This window comes from Triturus cristatus, chromosome 3_2 (assembly GCF_964204655.1).
Source record: "Triturus cristatus chromosome 3_2, aTriCri1.1, whole genome shotgun sequence".
NCBI classification, from domain to species: Eukaryota; Metazoa; Chordata; class Amphibia; order Caudata; family Salamandridae; genus Triturus; species Triturus cristatus.
Genome location: NC_140584.1, coordinates 925,995,576 through 926,016,529, shown reverse-complemented (window position 1 = coordinate 926,016,529; position 20,954 = coordinate 925,995,576). Strand labels below are relative to the sequence as shown.

The following is a 20,954-nucleotide window of genomic DNA, read 5'->3' as shown; positions in this document are numbered from 1 at the left end:
TCTTTAGGGACTTTCGGAACTCTGGAAAAGATGGGAATGTCCAAAGATAAAGGGTAGCTCCTTCCAGGTCTTCGATGTTAAGTAGGAGAAGGAGTGATCGCTGCATCAGCTACCTGGGATGCAGGGGGGCAGGGGGGCTGTTAGAGAAAGGGAAGCAGAACGGAGGTGTAGGGTTGTTTGATGCATGGGTCAGAAGCTTGAACTTGCATATTTTCTGTAGAGGGAGCCTTGGAAGTTCCCCAAGGAAGGGGGTGATGTGGGTTTGTCTAGGGAAATCCAGGACGAGTCTGGCTGCTGCGTTCTGCATAGTCTGTAGTTGTCTTAGGAGGTGAGCTGCGATCCATTCGGCTGGAGAGGAGGGTCAGGGTGATGGTACATCTTGAACTTTGGGGTAGCCATTTGAATATTTTACGAAGCATGCAGGAAATGAAGAAGCAGGAGGAGGAGACAGCTGACCTGGGTCGCCATGGTTAACGTGATGTCCAGAATAATGCCAAGGTTCCTGACCTGGTCAGTGTGGGTAGGAGTAGGTCTGAGTGCCACCAGGATGCATCCCATTGGGAGCTTGTGTTTCTGAAAATCGGTACCTCTGTCTTGTTGGTGTTAAGCTTCAGGCAGTTGTCCTTCATCCAGTTAGCGAAGTCTGTCATGCAGTTGTGCAAGTTGGTCTTGGTGGTGTCTTCAGAGAGCGAGAAGATGAGTTGTGTGTCGTCGGCATAGGATATGATATTGCGTTTGAGGGTTTGGGCGATGCTGGCCAAAAGTCTCATTAAGGGTTGAAGAGGGTGGGGCTGAGCAGGGATCCTTGGGGTACTCCACAGATTTCCTTGGGTTCGTAGGCGAATGGGGTAAGGCAGGCTTTTTGCGTTCTTCCGTGTGAGGAAAGAGGCAACCCATCTGAGAGCAGATCCTTGAATACTTATGTTGTTCAGCCTTGTGATGAGTGCGTGGTGCGAGACTGCAGAGAGGTCTAGGAGGATCAGAGTAGCAGTCTCTCCTCGGTTGAGTAGGGCTCGGATGGTGTTGGAAGCTAGGATGTAAGCCATCTCAGTGCTTTTTGCGCTGCAAGTTATGTTCGAGATGTGAAGAGATTTGTTGGTTGATGGCTTTTTCTAATAATTTGGTGAGAACGGGAGTAGGGAAATCGGCTGGTAGTTGCTGAGTTTGCTGGGGTCTGTCGATGGTTACTTTAGGAGGGCATTGACTTGTGTGTTTCAAGTCCTTGGGGAAGGTGGCTGTGGCAATTGCTGTTGAACAAGGTGGTGAGTACGTGGCGGATTCTGGCTTCGCCCAGGTTGAAGATGTGGTGAGAGCCAGGGTGGATTGGGGGCCGAGTGGACAATGTTCATGATGGAGGTGGTGTCCTATGGGGAGAGCTGGCTCCATTTGGTTAGTGGGATGTCTGTGGTGGTAACGGGATAGTTGTGCTGCTTGAAGAAGTTGGTAGCCTTGGGTTGGAATGTGAAGCTTCTGTAGATGTTGGCGATCTTGTCGAGGAAGAACTTTGCAGTGTTGTCGCAGAGTTCCTGAGAGGGGGTAATGTTTGTTGCAGCTGAGTGGCTGGAGAATTTTTTTGACAATGTTGAAGAGTTCTTTACTGTTATTGGAGCTTGATTCGATGCAGGAGGCTGAAGCCTTTTTCTTCAATTCTCTAAACTGTCTGTGGTAGAGGTTGAGGGCTGTCTTGATGGCGGTCTGGTAGTTTGTGTCCTTGTGGGTGAGACATCTCCTTTCCAAATGCTTACAGCACCGTTCAGTGGTTCCAAGGGCTACAGTGTGCCAGCTAGCCTGCTTAGTGGATGTTCTGTGGGTGTTGTTGCTGATGGGATCGATGCTGTCGGCCCATTGGCAATCCAATTGTTGAAGTGTGACGTTCTCGCATAGGTTGTTGGAGATGTGGGGAGTGGTGTTGAGGTCGTTGATCCTTGTGTCCTTTGAGACTTTGCACCAGCTGCGGAAGGGGGGATTGGGCAGGCTGCATCGTCAGCTGAGTTTGTTCGCCCTGGCGTTCAGGGAACCTGCCAGGTGTTGAACCACCAGGGACATGCCCTGATGTTCCAGCCACATCCAGAGGCAGAGAGCCTCTTGACATAGGGTCCGTGACCCCACACCACCCTTTTTGTTGCAGAAGCACATGGTGGTGGTGGTGTCCGTGAACACCTGCACTACTCTTCCCTTGATTGAAAGAAGAAAGGCTTTCAACGCCAACCTGATCACTCGAAGATCCAGCAGGTTGATGTGAAACCTGAATCCTGCCAGAGACCAGAGTCCTCTGATCTCCACCTCTCCTAGATGCCCCTCCACCCCAGGCCAGGAGTGATAGTCACAACTGTGAGCCTTGGATGGGGAGGGGGGGGGGGGGGGGAGGCTGGAGAGGTCTGCCATTGACCCAATCACAGGAATGGCACCACTGGAATGCTCCCCAGAGGAAGTTGTACAGTTGCAGCAAGGGCCAATCAGACCTTAAGGTGTTGAATGGCACCGAGGGACAACCCGTCAGCAGAGCCTGAGTCGAAGACCCTCCTGAACCCATGGGACCCATGAAACCCAAAGGTTCTCCAGAGGGGTTTGACCGCTAAAAAATGAGGCTCAGTAGCCTTCTAAAACTTTGTTGGATGGGGGTCACTATGGCTCCAGGGAATTCTGGGAAAGAAAAAGTGGAACCTGATTCCGAATCCAGGTGCACAGCGATCACTTGTGAGTTTGGGGCTTGAGGCGTTCCCTTGCATCCTCCGAACAGGAGCGATCAGAGACCTCGAAGAGCTCTTGGACTTCTTGTGGGATTTACCAGAATAAGTCCTGGAGTGGGACGAAGACCAACGCGAGGGACTCCGGAAGCAGTTCCGAGACCTCACACATGAACGGTATCTGGAGAGGCACCGAGTCGCATGACAAGTAGCTATGAGCTTCAAGGCCCGTTTACGGGTGGCCTTTAAGTTCCACGTTTTTGCACTTCACACATGATGCAGAGTCATGCTCCTTCTCGAGGCACCACAGACATTCCATGTGGGGTCTGTCATAGACATCTGTCAACGACCAGTACCACAAGGTTTGAACCTGTTGGGTTCCTTTGGGAATATCTCTGAAAAAAGTTCGGGGAAAAAACACACTAGATTTCAACGAAAGATCTTAAGTAGTACGTCAAAAAATTACTGAGAGAAGCTTGATCCAGACCCACGCAGATGGAGCAGAAAAAAAGGAACAGACTTAAACGTGCTGGGGTGACGTTTATATAGGCACAGACGACACCAAGGATACCACCTACCGGCGCACAAGGAGGAATTACTGAAAAACAATTCCGGATCCAATCTGATGCCTGGGATTATTCTAAGGTAGGGCATCTGCAGCTAGAAGTCTATCAGATAAATGTAATGCATGTCTTCATCACAAGTAAGTGGGGCTACGAGAACCCCCTCTATGCTGGATCAACAAAAAAAAGGCTTTCGACCATTCAAAAATTGGCGGCCAGCAAAATTCATTTCATGCCGCACTCAATCACACAGCACACCTGAAGGAGCTCCACGGGATTCCCATACACAAACTAGCACAATTCAAACTCTTCAGCCACACTTTCAAGGCACCACATATACCACTGGCTCAGCATACCTGAAAAATCGCATCTTCTTTCACAAACCTTCCAGACACTTCGGTACCTCCAGACTCCTACTTGCACATATCCCAAGCATATGGAAAACAAGATCTGGCAATAAAGCCTTCTGCCTTAATTGTGGAATGACCTGCCGGCACACATAAGAGCCTCCACCTCACTACTTGAATTGCGCACAAAGCTGAGGAACTGGCTTAGAGTAGTTGTACTAGGCCCTAGGTTTAGCTAGACTCACACCTGCTCAGAGCCAGGATACTCTCTCAGGTGATAGTGCGCAAGAAGTCTGGTTATACATGTCCCCTGATGTATGGTAGATCACAAGGTGAGGCCTTGTATTTATGTTCCACCCTTGGGGTTACTGCCCTTTGTTTTGAAAGGATCCATAAGGTGTTCTAGAGCTGGTTTTACAATGTATTTTAAGGATTGGTACAGTACTTTCTGTCTGGGAGAGAAACTCCACCAAAAAGTAATCCACCTCCTGAAGTGCATGAAGGTCCACTTTGTGGTATTGGTCTGCCCGTAATATTAGGAGGTTGTATCATCGGGAAGGGGGTGAGCTGGCAGGGAGCCGATCTGAATGGGTGCAAGTCTGACTCAGAAAACTCAGGCAGGTCTATAGTATAAGCCTCCCAAGGGTCTCCACCCTTACCTGGTTTCCCAGAAGTGTTGTATGGCTCATCCTGGTGGAAGGGGCTGTTCTATGCAGCCGAGGATTGAGGTGAACCCTAAGGTGTATATGCCCTTAGTAGTATTTCTGGAGGTGAAAGGGGAGAAGGAGGAGTGGTAGGGGAAAAGTGGATAGGGCTTGTACTTTGGTCTTTGCACTTTTCTACACTTCTGAGCCGGTTCGGCTGCCAAGGTCAAGTCCTCCTCGCAGACTGGTTTCTGCCTATGTGGTTAGGTGTTGACCTCTTTGGCTAGTAGTATGGTCGTATTCCTCCAAGTTTGTGGTTGAATTAAAAAAAAAAATACTTACCCTGTAAGCATCTTTCCATGGCATGTAGTGCTGTAGATTCACATGCTGGGCATACTCCTGCTATCTAGTGTTGGGCCTAGATGCGTGTAAGTTGTCTTCTTCAAAGAAGCCTTTTGAGTCACAAGTTGGTAATGGGCATCGACTTTACTGTTAGACTGTTTTGCCGCATAGTGGAACAAAGCGATGTACAGAAAGATGTTCATGCCAAAGAGAGAAAGATCATAGTAGGAAACAGTGTTAACCAACAGCCACAGGCATCCGGGGAGGAGGGTGGGCTCATGTGAATCTACAGCACTACACGACAAGAACAGATGCTTACAGGGTAAGTAATATTTTCCGTTCAAAGCATGTGTGACTGTAGATACACAGGTTGTGCATAGACTAAGAAAAGTCCTGCCAAAAAAGTGGTAGCTAGCCTGTGGGTGTTAAACAGAATTAAAGTGCACGAAGTGTTGTCTGGCAAACGCTGGCTTGCTGGCGACGAGAGCACATCCACATAAGTGTTTCGTGAAGGTGTGAGATGTGGACCATGTAACTGCTCTGCAGATGTCATGTATGGGAATATTTCCCAGGAAAGCCTTAGAGGCCCCCTTTTTCCATGTAGAATGGCCTCTCAGAGGAATAGGCCAAGCACTTTAGGCTTTCTCGAAGCAACTTCAGATATATTTGACTATCCATCTGGCTATACCCGATTTGGACAGAGCTCTCCATTTACGAGGCTCAGACAAGGCAACAAACGGGTTGCATTTTTCAGAAACGCTTAATCCTGTCCATGTAATACATGAGTGCTCACTTTACGTCTAAAGCATGAAGAGCCCATTCCTCAACCGAATCAGGATGTGGAAAGAAGGCATGAAGTTCAATGGTCTGGTTTAGGTGGAACGATGAGACCGCTGTAGGAAGGAATTTGGGGCCGGGGCGGAGGACAACCCTATCTCTATGTACTTGAAAAGAAGTAATACCTGTAGCTCACTAACACACCTGAGTGAATTAATGGCAACTAGGACTGCAACCTCCAAAAATATATCAAAGGGGGCAGGAGTTGAGGGGCTCTAGTGGTGGCACCATAAGTCTTGTGAGGACAATGTTAAGATTACACATCGTGGCTAATGGGACCCAAAGCAGGATTACTCTTTTGAGGTCCTCCACTAAAGCCTTAATGCCTGGTATTCTGAAGAAGGAAATGTGTTTACTGTTCTGCAGATAAGCAGCCACTGTGTCCATGTGAAGGCGAATGGAAGTGAAGGGTAGACCATCTGTCTGCAAGTGAAGTACAGAGCAGACCAAATCCTGGAGCCTGGGTGACAAAAGGCAGATTTGTTTGGAATTACAAAAATGGACAAAGCGTTTCCATTTAGCAGCGTACCAGGCATGTGTGGTAGGCAAACTTGCTTCTTTTAGGTTGCCCATGTATTCGGGTGGTAGATTAAGGTACCCAAATTCTAAAACCTCAGGAGCCACATCACAAAATTAAGCGATTTGTGTATGGGTGGCAGATTTCTCAATGGTTCCAGGTGAGAAGGTCTAGCCTGTTGGGGAGCTTCTTGTGCGCAACTCTCAAGAGTACCAACAGAGTTAAGAACCAGGTCTGGAGGACCCAAGTGCGGGCTACCACAATGAGGGACGTCTGCCGTAGCCTTCAAACCACAGGCGGAAGGGCGGGGGAGAGGTGGAAAGGCAGAGGCAAATATCCCCGACCAATTCATCCACAGTGCATTGCCCATGGACTGTGGGAACTTAAAGGAAAAGCTTACTGAGGAGGAGCATGACTGTCCTGATCGGGGCGGATGACCAAGTTGGAAGAGAGGAAGCAGTGCCTTGAAGTATTGTATCTGAGCAGAGTTTGGGTAAGCCTTGCCAATCTCAGAGTTGAAGATTGCCCCTAAGTAGGGTTGGATTTTGAGGGGTTGTAGGTGGAATTTGGTTGTGTTTATGGCATGACCTTTCTTGTGTAGAAAGTTTGTGATCGGAGCATGTTCGCAACATTTAGCAAGGGGCGCTCATGATCAGCCAGTTGTCCAGGAGGGAAAGACGTGGAAGCCCTGCAAGGAACTTTGAGAACACTAGAGTTGTAGCAGAGACTCTAAAAAGAGAGCACTTTGAATTGGTAATGTTTTCCGCTGATCACAAATCGGATAGCGTTGATGCACTAGGTGGGATTGGTATGCGGAAATAGTGGTCACTCAGGTCGCTAACGGCCATAAAGTCATCTTGCTGGACGAACAGGATAACATCCTAAAGAGTGACCATGTGAAAGTGTTCTGATCGCAAGTATTCGTTGAGGCCCAAGGTTTAGAATAGGACGGAGGAAGCAGCCCTTCTTGGGAATCAGGAAGTAAAGAGCGTAGACTCCTGTTCCCTGCAGATGGTGTGGTATAGGCTCTATGGGCCCTTTGAGGAGGAGCGCTGAGACACCTTTGAGCAGATGTTGGTGTTCTGGGGAGAGGCTGATGCATTTGGTCTGTTGGGAGGTGTGGCAGTAAACTCCAGACAACAACAATATTGGATAATATTTAGCACCCACTGATCAGAGATGACATTTCGCCATGTGAAGAAGAACCTTTGTATGCTCCCTCCCCCCAATAGGTGTTGAGTGATCGGGGCCGGTGGAGGCTGGGAAAAGGCAAGTGAGGGCTAAGTGGTGGTGGCAGCACTCTTAGTGGACCCACCTTTGCCTCTATGCTTTGAGTTATTGCCCTGGTAGGAAGCCCTAAAGTAGCCTCTCGGAGAGGGTTACTACGCCTGTGAGCATTGGAAAGATTTTGGGGAGGTGGTTTTTGAGCCTCCACGAGCAGCGTATGCAGGGCGCCCATAATTTACCGCCTTCGTATCTTTCTTTATCTTTTCCAGCATTTGACCAACCTGCAGCCCAAACGGGTGTTGGCCATCAAACGGCATGTTGAGCAGGTGTTGCTGGTCGTCCGGTTTGAAGCCAGAGAGAGAGCCAAGGATGCCTATGGAGGAGCACACGGACTGCGGTGGCAGCGGCTTCAAAGGCATACAGAATGGTTATAATTGAAATAGGTTTGCCCTTGGATACTATTTCATGCACTCTTTCTGTTTATCTGGGATATATTGGAGGAGGTCCTACATTTCATGCCAGTGGTCATGGTGATAACGGGAGAGCAAACCAATCAAGCTGGTGATATGCCAATCAGCCGACTGTGCAGAAACTCAATTCAGGTACTCTCTTAATCTGGTGAAGGAGTGTCACCAGTGCCAGAGATTTTATCATCTTGTGAGTGGTGTGTATCACAAGGGAATCGGGGTAATTGTCCCCAAAAGTACATGGGGGTCTGTAGGTTACGCTGTGTACTTTTTATCCACCCAGGGAGTTATTTATACTCTAGCTCTGAATGGGTCCCGGAAGAGGTCAGTGGCTGGACGCAGCAAGCCCTTGAGCACAGGCAGATACTGGGTGGAGCGGTGTGTGGTGGAGAGGGTCTCAAAAAAGGAAATCTTCTATGGGGTCCACATCCATACCGACCTTGTGATGAAGGGTGCCCTAGCTACCAGCTCAGCTCATGGCTAGTGTCATCAGGAGGGAACAAGTGGGCTAGGTACAAGTCAGGATCAGTGTCCACTGGAGGGTCCACATCATATGAATCCCAGGCATCACCATGGGAGAGAGGGGGTGAGGTAAGTTAGACAGGGATGTAGAAAGCTGTGGTCTTTGTGAAGACGGTGGTGGTGGTGGTGGCTCAATGTCCGGCATTGGGCTGAGGGCAATTACCAACGTCTTCCTGTGTTTTGCTGGAATAAGGACGTCAAGGTCTTTCTCGAAGCTCAGCTGGTGTTTCGGAGCTTGTGGAGCAGTCATTAGTGAGTGGGTCTGCCTGTGTATCACAAGATGCTCTTGCTGAGCATGGATCTCGTCCTGGAGCTTCTGAAGGAATAAAACCAGTTGGACCCTATATAGCGTTGAGTGAATTTATCCTCTTCATCATAATGGTCATTATCGGAATCTGTACCAAAGAGTGTGGGTGATCTGGTCCCTTCTTTGAGGCAAGAGCATTGTATCAGGGTCCAATGGATTGTCGAAAGACTGCATCCCAGTGGGCTCAGGTCATGGCCACGGTTGAGATCGAAGCAGAGCCAACTTTAAGTCGTAGAACATTACTGATTGTGCTCAATTGCCTGGTGTCTACATCAATGTCAATGTTACAGGGTCTCGTGTGGGTTGTGGTGTCCAGACAAATGTTGGCACTAAGCTAGTGTTGAGGGCAGACACTCCAGCAGGGATCGAGATGGGGATTCTCGCTGTTCCTTGTTGCCCAGGGGCGAGCCAGAGGGAGCCGGTAGCCAATGCTTGGTTTGGGCCGGTGGTTTCTGTTGCTCGGCACTGGCACTTATGATGGCTGCCTCATGGTGGCGCTGTTTATGCAATTAAAAGATGAGCAGAATAGTTGTTTATTAATTCAATGTACATTAAAAACAACTAATACCAGCTGCCCAAGTCATTGTAGCATGCTGAAAAGAGACAGAATAGCTTCATAAAACTTGTGGATTTGGTGCGGGTGGCCGAGGGACCCAGAAAAATGGGAAAGCCAAGGAAGAGAGTCAGAATTGGCTCAGAATGCAATTAAGTTCAGAATCAAGGCAGGAGACACGTTTACTCCTTTGCGCCTTCTGAGGAGTTAGAAAGCTACTGGAAGGGGCAGTGTTTTGCTTCAGATTCTTGTGCTTGTTTATTGACTTATCCGAGGGCTTTGACCAAACGAACGGGACCTCCTCATTGACCAGGTATGACATGTGGTCTTTTGGTGCTTGGTGACGTAGAGCTTCGCCTCATAGTTCTGAATTCCCATCATATTCAACCAAGTGTAGTTGCTACAGTTGGAGTTGTGTTCCAACAGCAAGCACCACAGAGAAATCTGATGGGGATCTGTCAGACATTTTTTTGAGAGAGTCCCTACTTTGAACCCTTTGGTTTTGGGGTGACATTTCCTTTGCACCCAGGCAGTTTTTGAGAAAATTGTCTCATGAGCAGATATGGGGTAGTTAAGGATCTTAGTCTGGTGGTGCGGAAACAAAGAACCAACAACGGGTGCATGGGTGGCACTTATTTGCAGTTCCACATGACACTTCGGAAGAAGAACATCATCTGTTTGGAGCCTCACAAAGCCACCTACAGGTATTGCAAAGATTTTCAAGATCTAGTCTGACACTTTGGAATGGTCAAAAGGCAAGGAAGGAGTAGTTTCTTACCTGTAACTCCAGTTCTGTAGTAGGGGTATCTCTGTTATAGTCATAATCTATGAATAGTCCCGCCCATGTGCGGGGACCCCGGAGCAATCAAAATATCTCTTAGGTTGTCCTGCATTTGCAAACCTGCAAAGACACTTAAGAGACAGACAAAATAATACAGCCTAATAACAATATGGCTGCACTGGCCAGCACTTCATCTGAAGTGAACACTAAAGCCAAAATAAAGTTTAAATGTCATTTTTATTCACATCTGACATGTTCCTTTATTGTATCACACTCCCTTCACCAAAATCCCTTTAAACAATAGAGAGGAAGGGGTGGACAGACAAGCCCTATAGGCTGTTATTATGTGTCTGCTAAAAGGATACCGTGCCTTTAAGGAACTCTCCAGAGACCCCCGGTATCCCAGGATGCACAGCCAAAGCAAGTTACTTTCAGTTCTTTTTGAAGGTGTATAACAGGCCTGATACTGTCAGTTTACTCCACCGGGGAGGAGGGAGGGTCGCTTATGACTATAACAGAGATACCCCTACTACAGAACTGGAGTTACAGGTAAGAAACTACTCCTCCTGTAGTAGGGGATCTCTGTGTATAGTCATAATCTATGAATAGAATGGCAAGCCCATCCCAACCAATAAACAGCGGTGGAGTAAAAACCGAACACCAACAAATTACTGTGCAAACAAATTCATCAGCGAAGCCTGTCCAACCTGCGCATCTGCCCTAGCATCAGAGACCAGGCAGTAATGCTTTGTAAACGTATGGACCGACTTCCAGGTGGCAGCCTTACAAATGTCAGCGATTGGAACATTCCTAAGCAAAGCTGTAGTCGCTGCTTTGCCCCTAGTCGAATGCGCTGTAGGCCTACCCCCTAACGTCTTATTAGCTTTCTGATAACAGAGCTGAATACAGGACACAATCCATCTGGAGATGGACTGTTTCGAGGTAGCTAGACCAGTTCTTACCGAACCATAATTTACAAACAGTTGATCCGACCTGCGGATGTCTTTTGTCTTATCTAGATAGAATTTCAACACTCTACGCACATCTAGTGAATGCAGAGACCTCTCCGCCAGAGAGGAGGGATGCTGAAAAAATGTAGGCAAAGTTATCATTTGATTTACATGGAAATCAGATATCACTTTAGGTAAAAACTTAGGATGAGTACGCATTACCACTTTAGAAGCATGGAATACAGTATACGGCTCTTGACAACACAGAGCCTGAATCTCACTTACTCTCCTGGCCGATGTAATGGCCACAAGGAAGGCAGCCTTCCAGGACAAATGCTGCAGAGAAGCCTTATGAATAGGCTCAAAAGGCTCCCTCATTAATCTGGACAACACCACGTTCAATTCCCATGGAGGAGAAGGTCGTCTAACAGGGGGAAACACTTTAAGCAAACCCTCCAAAAAATCTTTAATCACAGAGATTTGAAAAAATGAGGTTTGGGAAGGGCCCTTTCTATACGCAGTCAAAGCTGCGAGATGAACTTTAATAGACTGAAAGTTAAGCCCAGATTGAGCTAACTGCAGCAGATAAGGCAGAATAACATCTTTACAGGATGTAGGGTCAATGTCCTTTGCCGTGCACCATAAGCAGAATCTCTTCCACTTATAGGCATAAGAAGTCCTCGTAGACGGTCTCTTCGCCTCTTTCAAGATCTCCATACAGTCCTGAGGTAGGTTCAAGTGTCCATACTGTACTAGCTCAGGAGCCATGCTGCCAAACTCAAGGACGAGAGATTGGGGTGAACCATCTGTCCTCCGAACTTCGTGAGAAGGTCCGGCCGACACGGCAGGCGCCGGTGTGGTAGAACAGACCGGTGAAGAAGGTCGGTGAACCACCATTGCCTCGGCCACTCCAGAGCAATCAGGATCATCCTGGCTCTGGATTGCGACAGCTTGATCAGCACCGCCGGAATCAGGGGAATGGGTGGAAAGGCGTAGAGAAAGCTGTTCGACCAGCTGATCCATAGTGCATTCCCCAGTGTCCCTGGTTGGTAGTACCTGGACGCGAAGTCGCGGCATTTGCTGTTTTCTGCCGTAGCGAACAGATCGATATCCGGAGTGCCCCACTCTGCGAAGACGTCTTAGCACGTCGTCGTTTAGCACCCACTCGTGATTTTCTTGAAAGAGCCTGCTGAGCGCATCGGCTTGGGCATTCTGCACTCCCGGCAGATGGGTTGCCGTGATCGTTAGGTTCCTGGCCAGCAGCCAATTCCAGATCGTCTGTGCCTCCCGAGACAGCGTGCGTGAACGGGAGCCCCCCTGCTTGTTGAGGTAATACATGGTAGTAGTATTGTCCGTCTGAACTAGCAGGGAGTTCGTCTTGAAGGAGGGATGGAACGCCTTCAGGGCCAAGTGTACTGCTCTGAGTTCCAAAAAGTTGATGTGGTAAGTCATCTCCTTCTGTGACCATATCCCCTGAATCTGAAGAGGGCCCGAATGCGCTCCCCAGCCCTGGAGAGACGCATCGGTCACTATGGTCTGGACCGGAATATCCTTGTGAAAGGGAGTCCCCTTGCAGACATTCTCTGAGGAGCACCACCATTTCAGAGACTGTAGAGCGTGTTGGGACAGATGAATCTTGTTCTCCCAACGCCCCCGCCTCTGGTCCCATTGATCCTCCAGACATTCCTGCAGAGGCCTCATATGCAGACGTGCATTGGGGGTGAGAAAGATGCATGAAGCCATCGACCCCAGTAAAGAGGCCACTGTCCTCACTGCAGGAGAGTGGGCTGAGAGGAGGTGCAGGGCCTTCCAACGGATAGATAAGCGTCTCTCCTCCGAAGGACACACGCTTGCGTTCAAAGTATTGACTGAGGCCCCCAAGTACTGGAGACACTGCACAGGGATCGGCACTGACTTCGTCATGTTGATGTGCAGTCCCAGGCGATGAAGCAAGGCAGCTGTCCTGTTGAAATGACACTGGGCTTCCTGGTACGTGGAAGCTTTGATCAGCCAATCGTCCAGGTAGGGATACACAAACACTTTGTTCTTCCGCAAGTGTGCTGCCCCACTGCCATGCACTTGGAGAACGTCCTTGGTGCCGACTTCAGACCAAACGGGAGTACTGTATACTGGTAATGGTTGTTGCCTACCAGAAACCTCAGGAACTTGCGATGCTTTTGTGCGATCGGCACATGAAAGTAAGCGTCCTGCAGATCTATGGGGCACAGCCAGTCTCCTCGATGCAACTGAGGGTAAATCTGATGCAGGGACAACATACGGAACTTCTCTGCGGATCCACTTGTTTGCTTGACGCAGATCTAGAATAGGCCTGAACTCGTTCTTGTCCTTTTTTCTGACGAGAAAGAACCTTGAGTAAAGACCTTTTCCTTTCTGCCTCAAAGGAACAGTCTCTATCGCCTTCTTCTTTAACAGAATGTCCGCCTCCCACTGGAGCTCTCGCACCATGTAGGGAGAGCGCACTGGTGCGACCTGTGGAGGCGGGCTGGTGAAACGAAGACTGTACCCATTGCAAACAATATTCAGCACCCACTTGTCCTGAGTTATTGTTCTCCACTCTGCCAGGTAGTATTGAATACTTCTCCCCCCTCGAGTCCATCTTGCGACTCTCCTTATCCGGAAGATCTGTTGATCTTGTTTCCTAGCCGCAACCACAATGACAGAGTCCGGGGGAGGGTCCACACTGAGGAACGCCGGGTCCGAATCAGGGGCCCTGTACTTCTTCTGCAACCTTGAGGGAGCAGACTTCACCACGGCCGGTGTCAAGAAGACCTCCATGGCTGGTTCCTCCAGACCTGGAACCAAAGGGAGGAGGGGGCGTGATAGATGAGCCTTGTGTAATGTCTCGAATATCACAGGAGGTAGGGGGAACTGGTACTGTCACTGAGATTCCCAATTTTGCCGCCCCTCTCATCAGTACATCTTGGAACGTGGCAATATCATCCACTGGCGAGATTCTAGTAGGCGGTGTTTCCGATAACGTGGGGGAAAGCCGTCCAGTGCCAGAAGAGTCCGTATACCTCGTGCCTCTGGATCGAGATCTATACCTCCGTCGTCCATGCCTTGTGTGAGTGGACGATCTGTGTCTGCTCCGTGACCTCCGGCGAGATCTAGAGCACGATCTCAGTCTGCGTGGGGTCTTAGGTGCCACTGGTAGCCGAGGAGAAGGCGGGAGTTGTGGCACCGGAGGCGGTGGCAGCGGAGGTGGCGTAGGTTGCTTAGGAGGCGCCACTGGGAGCTGGGGGTCATGTGGAGGAGGAGGAGGAGGAGGAGGCGGCGCAGGAGGCTTCTGAGGACGCGGCTGAGGTTGCGAGCCTCTCGACGTCGACGGCGATCTCCTTCGCCTCGACGGCGCTCTCCTTCGCCTCGACGGCCTTCGCCGGTGTCTCTGCGTCGATGCAGTCGACGCCGATCTATGAGTCGACGGTGAACACACCGGTGCTGTACCTCTCGCCGTCGACTTCGTCGTCCTCGACGTCGAACGGGATCTTCCGGCCGGTAGGTGTCGTTTCTGCTCCTTTTTCTACCTGGAGGTCCCTCCAGTGGCTGAAGCATGGGCAGAGGATGGGGAAGGAGATCCTCCATGCCCAGAAGTCCCACCTGTTCTCTGCTTCTCCTGTCCCTGAAGGCGAATCTTCTCTCTGTCCCTCAGGGTCCTCTTGGAGAAGGTCTTGCAGATGTCACATGTAGCAGGGACATGTGAAGATGATAAGCAGAGAATACAGACATCATGTGGGTCCGTCTTGGCCATTTTCCTCCCACACTCAGGGCATTTATCAAATAAAGCCATGTTAAGTAAAATAGAGTGGGTCAAACTGCACCAAACTACAGGATGCAGCAGAGAAAGGCTCTAGACGTCGAATGAACAAACTTTTATCTTCAAAAAACCAATATTAGTCCAAAACATCCACCCAAAAGGGTAGAGCTTAATGCTCCAGTGTCCTGTTAGCAGGAGCCGGAAAAAAGAACTGAAAGTAACTTGCTTTGGCTGTGCATCCTGGGATACCGGGGGTCTCTGGAGAGTTCCTTAAAGGCATGGTATCCTTTTAGCAGACACATAATGACAGCCTATAGGGCTTGTCTGTCCACCCCTTCCTCTCTATTGTTTAAAGGGATTTTGGTGAAGGGAGTGTGATACAATAAAGGAACATGTCAGATGTGAATAAAAATGACATTTAAACTTTATTTTGGCTTTTGTGTTCACTTCAGATGAAGTGCTGGCCAGTGCAGCCATATTGTTATTAGGCTGTATTATTTTGTCTGTCTCTTAAGTGTCTTTGCAGGTTTGCAAATGCAGGACAGCTTAAGAGATATTTTGATTGCTCCGGGGTCCCCGCACATGGGCGGGACTATTCATAGATTATGACTATACACAGAGATCCCCTACTACAGAATCTGCGATTAGAAGCATCCATAAAAAAGATTTTGTATTTGCCTGTGGACACTAACCAGGGTCTCTTCAAGTGTGTTTCTCTTTACAAGGAATCTACAAAGGGGTTGCTTTGAAGAGCTGATCTGGTGAGTGCCATTACACAGGAGCCAATTCTGAGTCAGAGCTTGAGGGTCAGAAAGGGGTATTAGTGAGGCCTGCCGTGTGAGGGGGTCATGACAAAGGCTGGTGTCTGCCTGGTATTATTGACTTTTGAAAGACATCCCTTGATTTGATTTCAATTACTTACAAGCACTATCACCCAAAAAGGTCTCCTGGAGCTAAAGCTGAAGGTATAAGACAATGCATTAAAAAAAATACAGGAACAGTAGCACATACCCACATTTTGAGTGCTTTACAGAAGCCCAAGGCTTTCACGTTAGCCAGAAGTGGAATCAATTTGGAATGGACAGAAAGGGCATTCTCACCATACAGAGTTCTACAGAATCTTAGCATTTGGAATATATCCCGATTCGCAGAACGAAGAGATCTCATGGGAAGATATTTAATTAGTCAGTCATTTAATAACTTGAGTGTAAAGCCATGAATGGATTCTTGTATCATACATACTATTTTGAACAGGATTTGAGCCCATGCAGAAAACCTGAGAAGTGTTTTTAGTAGCAAATGGACACGGGCAAACAAAGGATCTTTTACATCCAGGTGAAGCACATGATTTTGGACCACTTGGAGCCGGCATTAATGCCTACTACAGTAGTGCAAGTGTGACTTGTGAAGATCTGAAATAGCCAATTTAGTGCTCTGTCTAGTAAGAAAAAAGAATGATGCGGCAGAGTCTTGGGAAAGTGATGGATGAGTGGTAAGGTTCTTGATGCTGGGGAGCAAGACCACTGACCCATTGTCAGTGAAATTGCTCTCCCACCCTCGCCGTTCCACCATTAAGTGAGGCCTCTCCTGACCCCCTGCACTCCCCTAGTGTTTGGTGTTCGAGGCCCTCCTCCACCCGCAGGTTATACCTGCACCTCATCCCTGGTGGTCCAGTGGACCTCCGACTCCTTTCTCTCGCTCCGCTTTCTGCACATTCTGCTCCATTTTTCACCCTTTAGCTCTGTCATCTTTTCACTCTTCTTCTGCTTTCTACTCCGTTTTCACCCTCTATTCTTCCCACCCTTTTACTCTTCAGATCTTTTTCTTTTCCACCCTTTTTACTCTTGACTTTCTTCCTCTATTGCCTGCTTTGCCTCTTTTTTCCCCCGCTGCTGCTGCCCCCGTGGCCCCTCCACTCCAGGGCGACCAGCCCGAGCTAGTTCTCCTCTCCGCTCGCGCCTTCCCAGCTGTCCATCTCTCCATGACCCTTACTTAATGGCGCCCGCTGCGCGGCTGCACAGAATATGGGCGCGCCGCTGGTGCGCCAAAGGCAAGCCCGTCTGCGGCCGTCCGTGACCAGCGTCAGGAACCCTGGACCTCTGCACCGCCGATGCTACAATCCAGCGGTACGGCACGCACTCAACCCAGGCTGCAACAACAACTGCAAGCTAGCGTTGACAGCCGGCAACCACGGACTCTTTAGCTGTCAATGCTGCCAGCACACCTGCAGCACTGCCAGGAACACGGACCCAGCATAACCCACCCTCAAAAATACAACCGAACCGAAGACCCTGCAATGCATCCTCCTCAACGTCCGATCACTCCACAAACATGCCACCGAAATCTGGGACCTCCTCGGCAGCACCACCCCGGACGTAGCATTCCTCACCGAAGCCTGAACCAACACCACCTCGGGACCGGACATCGCCATCCCCCAAGGATACAAGATCTCCAAGAAGTACCGCCCCACCCGCCTGGGAGGAAGAATCGCCATGGTCCACAAAACCACCCTCCGCCTGAGCCCACAGACCTGATGGAACACCTACACTTCACGATACAGGCCAGCACTACCACAACCCTCCGAGGAACTCATCTACCGACCCCCCCCGAACCCTGCGGACCTTTCACCAACTCTATCACGGACATAATCTCCCCGCAAGCCATCGCATCCACCAACTACACCCTGCTGAGAGACCTCAACTTCCAACTAGACAACCAACTAGACCCCAACACCGCATCCCTCTTGGACAACCTCCACAACATTGGACTCTGCCAGATCGTGACAGAACCCACACTCAGCAGGACACACCCTCGACCCCCTCTTCACATCAGGAAACTCAATCACTTTCAGCCACACCACCGAACTCCCGTGGACAGACCACCGATGCATTCACTTCACCTTCAGAACACCCACCACCCACAGACCCCAGCACCTGCTCCCACGAAGAAACTGGACCAAAATCAATGACGACCAGCTCACCTCCTCACTCGGCAACTCGACCCCAACTACCGCGGAAGACGACCAACACCGCAGCCCGAACTCTGCACAGATGGATCTCTGACAGCGCAAACACCATAGCCCCCTCAAGAACAACACACATGCCAAGAAAGCCAGATGGTTTACCACCAAACTCCGAGAGTCCAGACGCACATGCCGCCGCCTCGAAAAAGCCTGGAGGAACTCCAAATCCACAGAAGCCGACAACTACAGAACCGCCACCAACGCCCACCACCAACTCATCGGAAATACGAGAAAAAGAGCAACCGGCACACAACAGCAAAGAACTCTTCAGCATCATCAAGGAGTTCGCCCAACCCACCAGAGTCTGACATTCCTCCTTCACAAGACCTCTGCAACAAACTTAGCGCCTTCTCCTACCACAAAATCAAGAACATCTACGACAACTTCAACTAAGACAACCAACACACTGAACCCTTACCAGCCACTCCAACACCCTGAAACCAACGATTGGCAGCTGGACAGCCCTCACCACCGAAGACGCACTGAAGAATATGAAGTCAATCCACTCCGGGGCCCCCACGGACCCCTGGCCCCCCCACATCTTCAACAGAGCTGCCGACACCATCGCACCCATGCTTCGCCACACAATCAACCGTTTCCTGGAGACCGCATCCTTCACCGACGATTGGAAACACGCAGAGGTCAACGCCCTCCTGAAGAAGCCCTCGGCAGACCCCACCGACCTCAAAAACTACAGACCCATCTCCCTGCTCCTGTTCCCAGCGAAAGTCATTGAGAAAGCCATCAACAGCCAACTCGCCACCTTCATCGAAGAGCACAACATCCTCGACTCCTCCCAATCCGGCTTCAGAAAAAAACTACAGCACAGAGACGCCCTCCTTGCCGCAACAGACGACATCCGCTCCCTACTGGACAAAGGAGAAACAGTAGCCCTCATCCTCTTTGACCTCTCAGCGGCCTTCGACACAGTCTCCCACTGCACCCTAACACACAGACTCCATGAGACAGGGATCTGGGCAAGGACGCAGGGATCCGGGACAAGGACGCAGGGATCCGGGACAAGGACGCAGGGATCCGGGACAAGGACGCAGGGATCCGGGACAAGGACGCAGGGATCCGGGACAAGGACGCAGGGATCCGGGACAAGGACGCAGGGATCCGGGACAAGGACGCAGGGATCCGGGACAAGGACGCAGGGATCCGGGACAAGGACGCAGGGATCCGGGACAAGGACGCAGGGATCCGGGACAAGGACGCAGGTCAGACTACCTCCTTTCCTCTTGGACCCTACACCAACCACCTGGGGAGTCCCCCAGGGGTCCTCCCTCAGCCCCACTCTTCAACATCTACATGGTCTCCTCGCCCCCATTGTCAGAACCCACAGACTCAACATGGTTTCATACACAGACGACACCCAACTCATCCTCTCCCTATCCAACAAACCCAACGCAGCCAAACACAACTTTCAAGAAGGCATGGAAGCGGTCGCCAAATAGATGAAAAGCAGCTGCTTACCAATCAACACCGACAAAACAGAAGTACTCACCATGGGCCCACACCCAAACGCCTGGAATGACACATGGTGACCCTCAGACCTCGGAAGCCCACCCACCCCCACAGACCACGCACACAACCTTGGAATCTTCCTGGACTCCGAGATCAAAATGTACCGCCAGATCAACTCCGTCGCATGCTCCTGCTTCCACACCCTCCGCCTCCTATGAAAGACCTTCAAATGGATCCCCCTAGGGCACAGAAAGACAGTCACTCACGCCCTCGTCACCAGCAGACTAGACAACGGCAACGCACTACGCCGGAATAAACAAATACCCCACCCGCAAGCTACAAAACATCCAGAACACCGCCGCAAGACTAGTCCCCAACCGGCCAAGACACTGCCGCATCTCCCAGCACCTGCACACACTCCACTGGCTCCCCATCAAGACTAGAATCATCTACAAGATCCTCACCCACGCACACAAAGCCCTCCACAACACTGGACCAGCATACCTGCACAGCCGACTCCGATTCCACGCACCCCAAGGGACCCTACGATCATCCCAGCTCTCCTACGCCATGGGCCCCCGCGCCAGAAAGACCAGATCAGGAGGTCGCTCCTTCTCCTTCCTCGCGGCCAAAGCCTGGAACACCCCACCATTCCACCTCAGACAGACATCACTCTCCATCTTCATGAGAAACCTCAAAACTTGGCTCTTTGACAGATCCCCTCCTTGATGGACTGGAACCTGCACCTCCCCTGCCCCCCTCCCCCAGCATCTTGAGACCCATACGGGTAAGTAGTCGCGCATAACAAACATGTGATTGATTGAGTTCTTGCAAAGGGAGGGGGTCAGGGTGTGACAGAAGTTTGGGGGAGAGGATGTTTTGATGAGGTGACTTAAGGGCAGTTGATGGCTCGATGTTCTAAATCTTGGGTTCAAAGAAATTGATTTCGCAATTCTACACTCTTGACCTAGGTGAAATCACAGTCTTATCACACAGACAAGGGTGGCAAGATAGAACAGGCATGCCATGCTCTGATACACAATGGATGACTATATGGAAAGATTTACACCTTAATGTACACAGTGTTTTAGACAAAGAAGCACATTATGAATTGCTCTTGAGCTGTGATCGCTACCCAGTTGCATAGTTTCTATTCCAACACTAGCCCACTGTACTGGAGAGGGTGTGATGCAAGGAGTGAGGGAAGGCATGATGCAAAACACATTTGGTGGAATTGCCCCAGACTTGTCCTGTTGTGAACGGAAATTTAGAAAGCACTTCAGAACATTTGGAGATACCCAACAACAATGTGGAGAAGCCTCGTGGGTAGGTTAAGACCACAGACCTTGCACCACCAGTACAGAGCAAATAAGAGTCATTTTATGGAATTTTGTGAGGCAGCTGAAATTTCAAAAGTGCCCCACTGGAAGTAGGTAGATACCTCTCCTACGGTCACTTCATGGTATACCAGTTACAGGAACCTCATGGCAATGGAGAAATTAGACAATGTGATGTCAAAATCCAAATTTTGTTTACACCGTTTGGGAGAGGGGAAATGTTTATCTTTAACCGAGATCCATTCTGCGGTGCACCCATCCAGATTTAAAGCTTTTAATTTATATACGCTTTGACACCAAACCTGGGGAAACTAGCAATTTTTTCAGTCTGAAGTGGGTGGACTCCAAATATGTTTGGAAAGACAAAGTTTGCTCTTGTTTGTGTGTTATGAATAGCAATGAACAATAATCTGCAGGCCGTGAGGTGAGTTAGAGATGGGTTAAATATTTCTTTTACTGTTTTCACACCGTATTACATTAAATGTTTCAGACAAGGAACGATGTAAGGGAAAAGATTTGACTGGATTTAGATAAGAACTTTGGCAATGGAATCTAAAAGTAGGGGTGCACAAGGCAATGAAGGCTAAAAACACTTTTGTTGTATCAAAC

General features: G+C 49.7%; 1 protein-coding gene across 2 annotated transcripts in view; it reads right to left on the bottom strand.

Annotated features, from left to right (window-relative positions):
• Positions 1-20,954, bottom strand: part of CLTC (clathrin heavy chain) — an 853,725-nt gene that overhangs the window by 468,538 nt on the left and 364,233 nt on the right. The gene's annotated exons all lie outside the window — the stretch shown is intronic.